This window comes from Macaca mulatta, chromosome 9, assembly GCF_049350105.2.
Source record: "Macaca mulatta isolate MMU2019108-1 chromosome 9, T2T-MMU8v2.0, whole genome shotgun sequence".
In the NCBI taxonomy this organism is placed as follows: Eukaryota; Metazoa; Chordata; class Mammalia; order Primates; family Cercopithecidae; genus Macaca; species Macaca mulatta.
The window spans coordinates 115,804,903-115,815,534 of NC_133414.1; the positions used below are offsets into that span (position 1 = coordinate 115,804,903).

Below are 10,632 nucleotides of genomic sequence, written 5' to 3' on the forward strand. Positions count from 1 at the left end.
CGAGACTATTTCTCAGCTGTTCCTTCTCCAGAAATTTAATCTGTGATATATTTGGCTTCACAAAGCCCATTCCAAAGGTGTTCAGGAGTCCACGATCCCTGTGATCATCATTGCAAACCCAAGGATGTTTGTAGCCAGTGACCCATTTGGCTGCGGGGGAGAGCTGGCTGAAGGCTTGCCAACATGGTCAAATTCCCCTTGCTTGCTCCCTCTGAGCTGAAACTGGCTTGTTTTCAGGTCCCTGGGGGTAAGAGGGAATCTTAGGAGCTCCAGAACAACAGAGATAAAGTTGGCTTCTTGCCCAGCTTGGTAACAGCACAATGGTCAGGGGAATGGGGTGGCTTGGTGTCTGGAAAGCAACCATGGCCGCTGTCTCCACTCCTAATCACCCTTCCATGCTGTGGATGAGCAAAGCTGTGCTCAGAGAGGTGGAGTGGCTTGCCTGAGGTCACTTCGTTGTTTGGTAGCTGAGCTTAGAGTCTGGGTTGACCAAGCTCCTCTTAGGCAAAGCCTGGCCTTCCTCCCACGATGGTACGCCACTGCTCTGCCCATTAACATGACACTCTGAGCACCATGCCAAGTGGCTATTCCTTGACCCAATGCCTCGAGCAAGAAGTGAGTGTCTAGAACTGGCAGAAAGCCCCACCAGCGCACAGAAAGGTCATTTGGCCAAACCAAGCATGGGAGACTCAAGTAGCCAATGCTTCAGGTGCTGGCTTGCGGTCTCAAGTGCAAGACCCCAAGCCCTGTATCCTCGCCACACCTGCACGCTACCCCTGATCACAGCAGCTCAAGATCCTGCTGTAATCAAAAGATGGTGAGCACGCTGAGCAGAGAGAAGGCTGGGGCCTGTGAGAATGCCACTTAAAAGTACAGAAAACAAAAGAGAAAGACATCATGTCCAGAAACACCAGAGCTGGATGCCTGGCCAACCTCAACAGCGACCTCACCCCCTTCCTGGGGGAAGGGAGGAACACAAGGGGCTGAGGAGGCAGAGCCTCTGGACCTGACAGGGGACTCACAGCCAGCTGTAGGGCAGCCCCACCTTCCCTGGAGCGCACCATGCTTCCCTCCCAGCCTGACGCCAGCCCCCAGAAGCTTTGCTAGATGGGGAAGTCTGCATTCTCCAGTTGGGGCATGTGAAGCTGATCTTGCGGGGAGAGGAGAGGGGAGTTAGAAAAACAAGGCTCTTTAAATGCACAGGGGCGGTGCCTTTGCCTGGCTCCAGGCTCTAGCCCTAGTAACAGGCCGAAGGGACCAGGCCAGGTGAGCAGCAGCTCAGCAGTGGCAGCAGCTGGAGAGCCCTGCTTCCCCTCCTCCCATCACCTGGCACCTGCCACATCACTCCAGGCCTCCTGGGACCTCAGAGACAGCCACCACTGCACCAGCAGCCCGCAGATGTGCCACAGCCCTGCCTCAAACTCACTACGATGCTGGGCACGTGGCTTCACTCTTCCAGGCCTCCACTCTCCCTCAGCCCCTCAGCACAGTGGGGAAGAACAGAGGAAAAGCTTTCTTTGTCTATATTTAAGGCCCTTCAAAGCCCTTGACCAGCTCCTCCAGCTTCTCTCAGGCAGCCCCCAGGCACTGTGGCTGGATCACACCTGTCCACGTCACCCTCCACACCCCTGCATGAATCATTCAGGTTTACTCTGCTTGAAGCACCTTCCTCCTTCAGCTTTGCCGTCCACCTGAGGCCTGCCCCTTGTTCAAGGCCTACCTTCTCCAGAAGTCTTCCCCCACCCACCCAATCCAGGCCCTGTCCCTGTCTCTGAGCAAGCTTGACAATATTCATGAAAGCTCACAGTACCCAGAGCAGACTATGCCATTCTTCTGAGTCCTGTCTCCAGTCTTCAGCCACACCTTGCTTTCTGCCTTGCACACTGTAGGTGCAGAGTGAAAATGACTGACTCACTACATCTGGGCTTTTTACCTTGCAGGTAAAGAGACAGCCCTAGGATGCTGTTACCTTCAGCAATGGGAAGACAGGGACAGCTGCCTCTTGTCCACGTGCATCCTAGTGCTGGGCATGCCACAGGGCACACAGTAGGTGCTCATGTTTGTTGACTGAATGAGCAAACCACATCCTGTGGAAGCAGCCTCTGCATGTAGGATTTCACTGAGGGCTGAGATGTGATGAATGCTGGGGTAGGGTGCAGCATTCATCACATGCAGAAAAGAGAGAGGGTGGAGAAAGAGAGAGGGTGGCAGGTGACACGTCTTCCTTAGGGGGCGTGTGTTTGGGGGAGTGGCCAGGATGGGTCTGCATAGTGAAAAGAAGAAGGCAGTGTAGGCTGCAGCGCTGACCAGCACCACCCTCACACCCTTGGTGCTGCCCACCAGGTAAGCAGGCTGACCCACCCACGTAGACCAGCCCCTCCCCAGGGACCTGGTGAGCCAAAGGTGGGAACACTCATGCAACTCTCTTGCGGGAAAATGAGTCAACATGCTTCTCTTTCCTTTCAGATTCCCTCTGACCTGCTGCCCCTGGCCTTTCTCCTGCCCCAGTGGGGCTTTTAGCACAACTGACCGCTGCTTTCCTGCTGTCTGTGGCCGGGGAACTCATGTGGTGAAGCATTCTGCAGTTTGGCTTTGCAAAGAAGTGAAATCTACAATGCAAGCATCCAGATCTCCAAACCCCGGTCAGATGGCAATGACTGAAGCTCATGCCCCACCTCCCAGCTGTGCAACTTTGGGGCAAGTCACTTCACCCCTCTGGGCTTCAACTTCCTCCTTGGAAAGACAGAATGCCAACATCCATCCTGCCTCTTGCCAAGATGTTTTATAGACTGCATGGTTTTATATCTTGTAAAACATAAAAATACTGTGATTCAGAAAGAGATCACCTTTTAAAAAGTCCAAAATTCCCCCCTCTTAGCTAGCACAAGCAGGCATCTCTCCAGGTGGCCGTGACCTCCTCAGTAACCCTCCTGGCAGGAGTGTGGGAGAACAGAACATGCAGGCTTCTGGCCACTGTCCTTAGAGCTTTCCAGGACGTGGGGATCCCAGGGCAGCCTGTGGCACTGCCAATGGGCCCTGTCACGAGAGGAGAGAGGGATCTGCTATCACACACCAGTCTCAAAACCCACCCACAGTTCACTCGCTTTACGGACAGTCCTTGGCAGACTTACTCTGAGTTTGGCCTTTGCTCATTTCCCATGGTGCTCCTGGGCCACTTCCCCACAATCTGATCCAATAAAAACTCAGGGGAGGCAAATGAACTTTAGCCTGAGCCTGAGAGATGCCCAGCTAAAAAGGGGAGTGTGGAGCTGGGGCTGAGACAGTTGGATGAAACAAAACCAATGATAATCATACACAGCATATTTCAGAGGGAAATGAACTCAGGGCTCCTATGAGCCAGAAGTTTCCCTCGGTTTCCTGGGATTCCACAGCTCAGCTCCCAGGACGGGGAGCCCTGCTGAGCCCTGGCTCCCCCAGACTTTGCAGGCCATCTGGGTAAACTGGGTCACCCCAGCTACGCCCCCACAGTGAGGCCAGGATTCTAGGTCAGCACTGGAAACCCAGAGGATGAGGTTATGGAATCTGAAAAGATGCTGAGAGGGACGAGGGCAGCCGTCCCCCACTCCCACCAGAACAATTACAGAAAACCCAACTGCTGAAGGGTGTAATATCACACGGCCACAGGATAAGCTGGGGAGAGAATGAGGAAGGGGCATTTTCCCAACCCAAATTCCCCAAGGTCTTGAAAAATTATACTCCCCAGAAAGTGTTTGCTTTACACTTTGCCGAAATCTGTTATGTAACAGTGGAGAAAATGTGTGGGGTGATCTTTTTCCCTGCACTTCAGCTGGGGAGGAGGGTGAGAGACCTGTCATTTCTACTGGGGACAAAGGCAGTGTCTGTGTGTTGGGGGCAGGCAGAGGGTCTCCAGGGCTGCCCACTCACAGGGTACCTGCGCAAAGGTACACCTGAGTCAGAGGAGGCAAGGCACCTCTGTCAGCTCCGCTGCAGGGCTCCAAGTAGGCACGCAGTGACAGCTATACCTAGAATAACACTCCTTGGCCTGGCACCCGTCTCTGCCCTTGCTCACTCCTGCCCTCCCAGAACCAGTGAGCCTTCTGCTGTTTCCTGCATTCACCAAGGCCCACCTGTCCCCAGCTTTAACAACACCTCAATGGCGTCTTTCCTGACCACACCCCCACCGCCTCCCTGCTGCTGACCTCTCCACAGCGCCTGCTTGTTTCCTGACTTGTGCTTGTCAACACCTACAATTACTTCCTTGGTTTACTTGTTACATGTCTCTTCGCAATATTTGAGCCCCATGAGGGCTTTGTTGGCCTCTGTCACTTCTGGATCCCAGTCTAACACTTAGTCAGCTCATACAGATTTACTGATGGCCGACCAACCAGCCATTGGAAGACTGGCTTCAGAGGCCCCTCGGTGTTCAAACTTGGAAAAACAACATTTTGGAGATGCTCACGGGCTCAGTCAGTAGAAACCTGTTTGTCTCCCAAAGGGAAGGCGGCCAGGTGTTGCCCTGAGGCTACAACTGGGGTGAGCAGTGGTTGTCACTCTGGCACTTCTGTGGGACTTCCAGGGCTGCATGCCACACCAAGGCCACCACTGACCCATATATATTGCTGAGAAATAACTATTCAAGGAAAATGGGCTTGGAGGAGTTTGAGACACGAGAGGTCCAGAGAGCCAGTAGGTCCACAGAGTCAGGCCACAGCAACTGGACACTAGGCCTGTCCAACCTGGGCAGGGTGACAGTGTGGTGGAGGGAGCACCCCCAGGCTCACTGCCCCACCTGCCTGCCTGGCAGCTGGCTCCACGCAGGTGGCTGGCAGCACTCGGCGTTGACAAGCCCTTGGATGCCTCCCTGACAACAGGCCCTGCGGATCCAGCTGGAGGAAAGCACTATTTGCAGAGCCGCCCAGCCCCTGCCACACCTGTGCCTGCCACCCTCCTCCCCACACAGCCTGGAGGGCTTGCCTCAAGGCTCACTCTTCTCAGGGAGCTCTCCTGCTCACCAGCTTCCCGAGGCCCTATCCTCCCACCTCCTGCTGCCCAGCTCCCACTTTTCTTCTGCTTGGGGCACCCAGATGCCTGCTGTGCAGTCGCAGCCCCACCACGTCCCATACTCTTCACTCTGCCTGTCTAATCCCTTCATTCTCCCAGCCCTGCTCAATGCCTCTGACTCCTCCAGGAAGCCTTCTCGACTATGCTTGTCTTCACCCCCCACACTTCAGCTCTGCACCATGCAACAGGGCTACTGAGGGACCATCAGTGTGGGGTTGTCACGAAAGCCCCTGATCCCATGAGGCCACCAATGGGACCCTGACTTCTGTCGCCAACCCTTCTTCCTGCTGGACTCTGTTGATTAGGCTGGGACAAGGATAGCTGCCCAAGCAAGAACTCCAGGGGAGTGAGTCTGGCCCCAGAACGGGTTGTCCTGGTCTCACTACCTGACAGTAAACCCTCTGCCACTATAGCCACCTCACAGACCCTCAGGACTGACAGTCCTCAGATACCACCAAGTCAGTTCTATGACCAGACGGGGAAATCGAGGCCACAAGAGAGAAACTGGCCCCCTGCAGGCCCCAGGGTTGATCTGTGGCAGAGCGGCCCCAATCAGTGGTCTTACTATTGGCTGTCACTTATTGAGCACCCACTGTGTGCCAGGCCCTGCATGAAGCACTAAATTCTTTTTGTGTTTATTATTATTATTTTTTATTTTTTGTAGAGACAGGGCCTTGCTATGTTGCCCAGGCTGGGCTTGAACTCCTGGCCTCAAGTTACCCTCCCACCTCAACATCCCAAAGTTTTGGGATTACACGCATGAGCCACCATTCCTGGCCCTGAATTCCTTTTGAATTAGCATACACCAACCCCATAGCTGTGGGTACAATTATCCCCATTTTACAGGTAAGGAAACTGATGCTGAGAGGACCCAAGAAACTTTCCCAGGATCACCACAGGAAGTAACCAAATCAAGATGAAAAGCAGGCTTCTCTAACACGAAGTTCATATTCCTAACTGCTAGGCTATCCTGCAATCTCATTCTCAACATAATCTTGATCCTGGAGTGAATAAAGCTGAGCGGAAGGGCCCGAGGCTGGGCTAGCATGCCTGCCTCTGCTCCTGGCTTTATCCTCCTCGGCCCTTTCCCCTCCAGCCAGCTCTGTGAAGTCGGTAACAGCTGTACACTAGAGATCGTCTTGGGCCAAAAGGGACTCTGCTGATGAGACTGATACAGCAAGAACACACACATAGGCTGCACTCCAAGAGAAGGGCTGTCGGTGCACAAGGCTTTCTGATGGCTAGGACAGGACCTCGTGGGCCAGGCACCACCTCTGTGGCACCACATCTAAATGGAGACTGGTTCATTGGAGCCAGCATTCTACTGTTGTAGAAATAAGCATGTTAGTTCAGTAATAAACCTGCCCTTCTAGAAACAGCCTAGCCTATCTTTGTTGGGACACTTCTTTTCCAGGAGCAGGCGAATGTGGAAGTCTGAATTATAATAGTAATCAGGTGGTTACACAGTAAGCACAGAATCTAAGCAAGATGTAGAAGATACACATAAAATCCATTTAAGACAATGCAGGCTGGGCGCGGTGGCTCACATCTGTAATCCCAGCACTTTGGGGGGGCCGAAGCAGGTGGATCATTTGAGGCCAGGAGTTCAAGACCAGCTTGACCAACATGAAGAAACCCATCTCTACTGAAAACACAAAAATCAGGCAGGCATGGTGGTGCATGCCTGTAATCCCATTTACACGGGAGGCTGAGGAAGGAGAATCACTTGAACCTGAGAGGCAGAGGTTGCAGTGAGCTGAGATTTGCACCACTGCACTCCGGCCTGGGTGACAGAGCAAGATCCTATCTCAAAAAAAAAAAAAAAAAAAAAGCAAAGTCTGTAAGGCTATCCCAGGCTCACAATACAGTATACCAGAATAAGCACATCAATTAGACTCTAAGCTCCATAAAGGCAGGGACCTCATGGATGTATACACAATTAGCAAAAAGTATTCAAGTATTCAAGAACTGTGAAATAAATGCATGAATAAATGAACCACTCCTACATAGAGTGTATTTCATCCTTACAGAAAGCCCATGTGGTATGTATCACTACCCACTCTTAACCATCAGAAAACGGACTGATTTCTACTTATATCACACAGTATAGACTTAGATCTTAAACCCGGTATTGGAATTCTGGATTCTTCACCCTCCCCACCACATGCACAGGTACTGAACAAGTAAAATGGCTGCAGCCACCATGTTTTTGGGTAACTTTTCTTTAAAACGTGCCCACCAACAGCCTCTGCTGAAGAGGTTGGTTAGGTAACCATGTTTATACTCTGTGATGCATCTCTGGGACACAGCCTATTGGACCAGGGCTGGACACCTGATCTAACATTTGCCAATCCATTGCTGGTGAGGAAACAATCAGATTCAAACTTTGAATTCTGAACTCAGAGAACCAGAGGTCAAACTCAGTTGTTGGGAGAGATCTCAACTGAAAAGTCATGCAAGTCTGGTCCTGAGAAACCAGTGCCACTCAAACAAGCTGCTGTCATGGTCGGGCGAGAGGAGAAGGCAGGCTGATCTGCAGTTGGAAGAGCACAGCTGTGCTTTAAATCTGCATGGTAGCTGGGTGCGGTGGCTCACGCCTGTGATCCCAGCACTTTGGGAGGCCGAGGTTGGTGGATCACCTGAGGTCAGGAGTTTGAGACCAGCCTGGCCAACATAGTAAAACCCTGTCTTTACTAAAAATACAAAAATAGCCACCCGTGGTAGCAGGTGCCCATAATCCCAACTCCTTGGGAGGCTAAGGCAGGAGAATCGCTTGACCCAGGAGGTGGAGGTTGCAGTGAGCTGAGATCATGCCACTGCACTCCAGCCTGGGCAACAAGAGTGAAACTCCATCTAAAAAAAAAATCCACATGGTAAGTAAGACAGACAGAGAAGCTGCTTTGGCTTGTGCTGACTTTTGGTTCCCAGTCCCAACCCCCTAAGGCTGATTTATTTCTCACCTCTGGGTTTGGTGAGATTTTCCTTTATTGCTTCAATAATCTCTTGAGAAAGTCTGAGTGAATTTCTGTCCTCCACTCACAACTCAACTGGGACTAAAGCATTGACCCTAGAGGGGAGTAAAAATTCTCAAATTCTTCCCAAGGTTTGGTTTTCTCCCTTGTAAAAAAAATTATGGACCAGGAGCTCAAAATTCTTTGCTTCCATGGAAGTATAAGAACTCCCAATGTATTATGCTGGCGCAGGAAGTAAGCAAAGACTCAGAGAAGAAAGGTGAGGCAGGAAAAATTTTGTTGACTCATCTGCCCACTTCTTCCCCTCGCCTGCAGTCCTGAGAAGAAGGAAACAATCCTAGGAAGTTAGATGCAGCTTTGCTCAATGCAGAAATCAGAGTGACCAGCACCCTGATGTCATCGCACTGCCAGAAATTATGCCTGCTGGAGAGGGAAGCCAATGCAGTATTTGAGGCATATGAATGTCCTCAAGAGGACATTCTTTAAAACCTGCCCACCAACTTACGCACTGCTCCTTATGTCAAGGGTAGAGGGGTTTCCAAAGACAAAGTAACAATGGCGGCTGCATGCCCTGGTATGGCTTGCTTGGTGGCAAAGCTACCAAAACTGTGAATCTTTCTGCTCTATGTATTCCTGTTGATCAATGGAGAAAAAGAGTCCTTTTCTGATCTGGGCTTAGGCTCACTGGTTGATCACAAATGCTTTCCTTAAAGCTACTGAAGTCCCACTTTGGGTTTCTTTGACTCCTGTTCTCTGGAATAGGTTTGTTCTCAGTCCTAAGTACACATCACCTTCCTCAGATCCTCTCAGCTGTTTCCTGTCCCCAAGTTCAATGGATCAATGAACAACATGAATTCCCACTAGCTGGAAGGATGGATGCAGAGACAACCTTCCCCACAGATGTTCCAGGGAGCTCTGCAGCTATCTCACCCAGCCTGCATCTCTCCTCAACCTACAGCATCGCCAACTTGGGCTTCCACCCTTCCCACCTGGGATGGGTCCATTCTCAGCCTCCCTGCGTGGCCTCTGTTGAGGGGAGAGATCTTACTCTTGGACTCTAAGGCAATTACTTAGCCTCTTAGCCTATTACTTCAGCCACAAATTGGTGAAACTGCCTTCTACTGCATGGTGTTGTTTCATGATATCCCAATAGAATGATGTATGTGAAGCATGTGGCCTGCCACTTGGTGTTTACTGACTCAGAATCACCTTCCATGCACATCTCTCTTTAGACCAGTGAGAGCACAGAGGGGCTCTGATGAGCAGGCAGAGTCAGAGGTGGCTGGGTCCCCCTGTGGACACTCTACTTGAGGCACTCCCAGCCAAGTGAGAGGGGACACCGGCAGAGTCCTGGCACCCTGTGGGCAAGGCAAGGCCCAGGGAGGTGAGGATGGTGCTGGCTGGGGGCCACTGCCCAACAATGCAAATGGAAATGCCTCAACACACCCACTGTGTCCCAAGGTCAAAGGCTTCACAATTGGGTCTTTGTTCCTGAGTTCAAAAGCCTCACTCACCACTCCTTCCAAAACCAGCTTGCAGGACGCACAAGATGCCTCCTCTCCCCCACCGTCAGGCCTCCAGCTTCCCTGAACGGGGAAACCACCCTCCCAGAGATCTGCAGCTTGGCTCTCTTCCTTTCTCCCCTCCACCCACTTCATTTCTCTGGTTAGGCTGGTTGTATACTCCAGGCCTCCTGGTAGATAGCAACAGATGGGTTTGAAAAGGCAGGCACAGCAGTCCAGGTCCTGTGCAAACATCTGCAGCTGAGCAGCTGTCTCCACCAAGGGTAAAGATACCAAACTCCCAGAAGTAGAAAAGACACGTTCAGGGAAGCTCTATCCGACACCTAGGGTCCCACCACGTTTCCCAGCCACGGAGTTCAGACCTGAGAGAGAGCTCAGGGAGGTCATTTGCTCCAGCGCCTGCTTCCAATCAGTCACAAGCTCACCTCCATTTTATGGAAGGAATAACTGAGGCCCAGAGAAATTAAGGGACGTGAAGCCCCCAAGCAGGTAGTGGCAGGTAGAATGCGGCTTCTAAGAACAGTAGCTCCCTCACATGGTCTGCGTGCCAGACTGGCCTGCTCTGGCCACAGGTGGCCGTGGGCAGCTGGGGTGCCTGGGCCACCTCTAACAGCCATTGGCAGCTCCTCGGGAGAGCAGGCGTCTCCCCCTTTGTCAAAGTTCCTTCCCCCAATCCCAGGACTCCAGCGTCCCAGGGTCCTGTAGATGGGACAGGAGGGGAGAGGGCACACACGCCCTGGGAATCCTGGAGTCTTCCAGCAGGATGACTTCCTCTTGTGTGCTGTCTCATCTTCAGCCATCCTGGCCAGTGGCTGGCGGCCCCCAAAGACATGTGGGCTCACTACCTCCTGCTGCTTGAGGGTTAAATAGCTATGGTGTGACAGGCAGGCATGGTGGGAGAACCATGGTTCCTGCAGAACTTCCCTAGCCAGAAGTTCTGAGAAGAACCAACCACCTTTCCTGATGCAAGCTCTACAACAAACATCCCCCTCACCTGAGGTCTCCCATGTCACCATTAGAGATCCATTACTTTGGGTCTTCAGGTGCTGGGGGTTTCCAGAGTCAGACCCCCATGACATTGCCAGCTTCCTCTG

The 10,632-nt window shown here is 52.2% G+C and overlaps 1 protein-coding gene and 1 long non-coding RNA gene across 11 annotated transcripts in view; one reads left to right on the forward strand and one right to left on the reverse strand.

Moving 5' to 3' along the window:
• Positions 1-10,632, reverse strand: part of SH3PXD2A (SH3 and PX domains 2A) — a 256,400-nt gene that overhangs the window by 53,275 nt on the left and 192,493 nt on the right. The window contains exon 1 of one of the 10 annotated variants that reach the window (XM_077947462.1): positions 1,970-2,263. The exons of the other annotated variants lie outside the window; for them this stretch is intronic. The gene's annotated coding sequence lies outside the window, so the exon portion shown is untranslated. Of the gene's footprint in view, positions 1-1,969; positions 2,264-10,632 lie in introns of those variants that run through there. 10 annotated transcript variants of the gene reach the window in all.
• Positions 1,940-2,830, forward strand: LOC114670031 (uncharacterized). The gene is made up of 2 exons (XR_003719451.2): positions 1,940-2,046; positions 2,467-2,830. It is a non-coding gene; the product is annotated as an uncharacterized LOC114670031 (long non-coding RNA).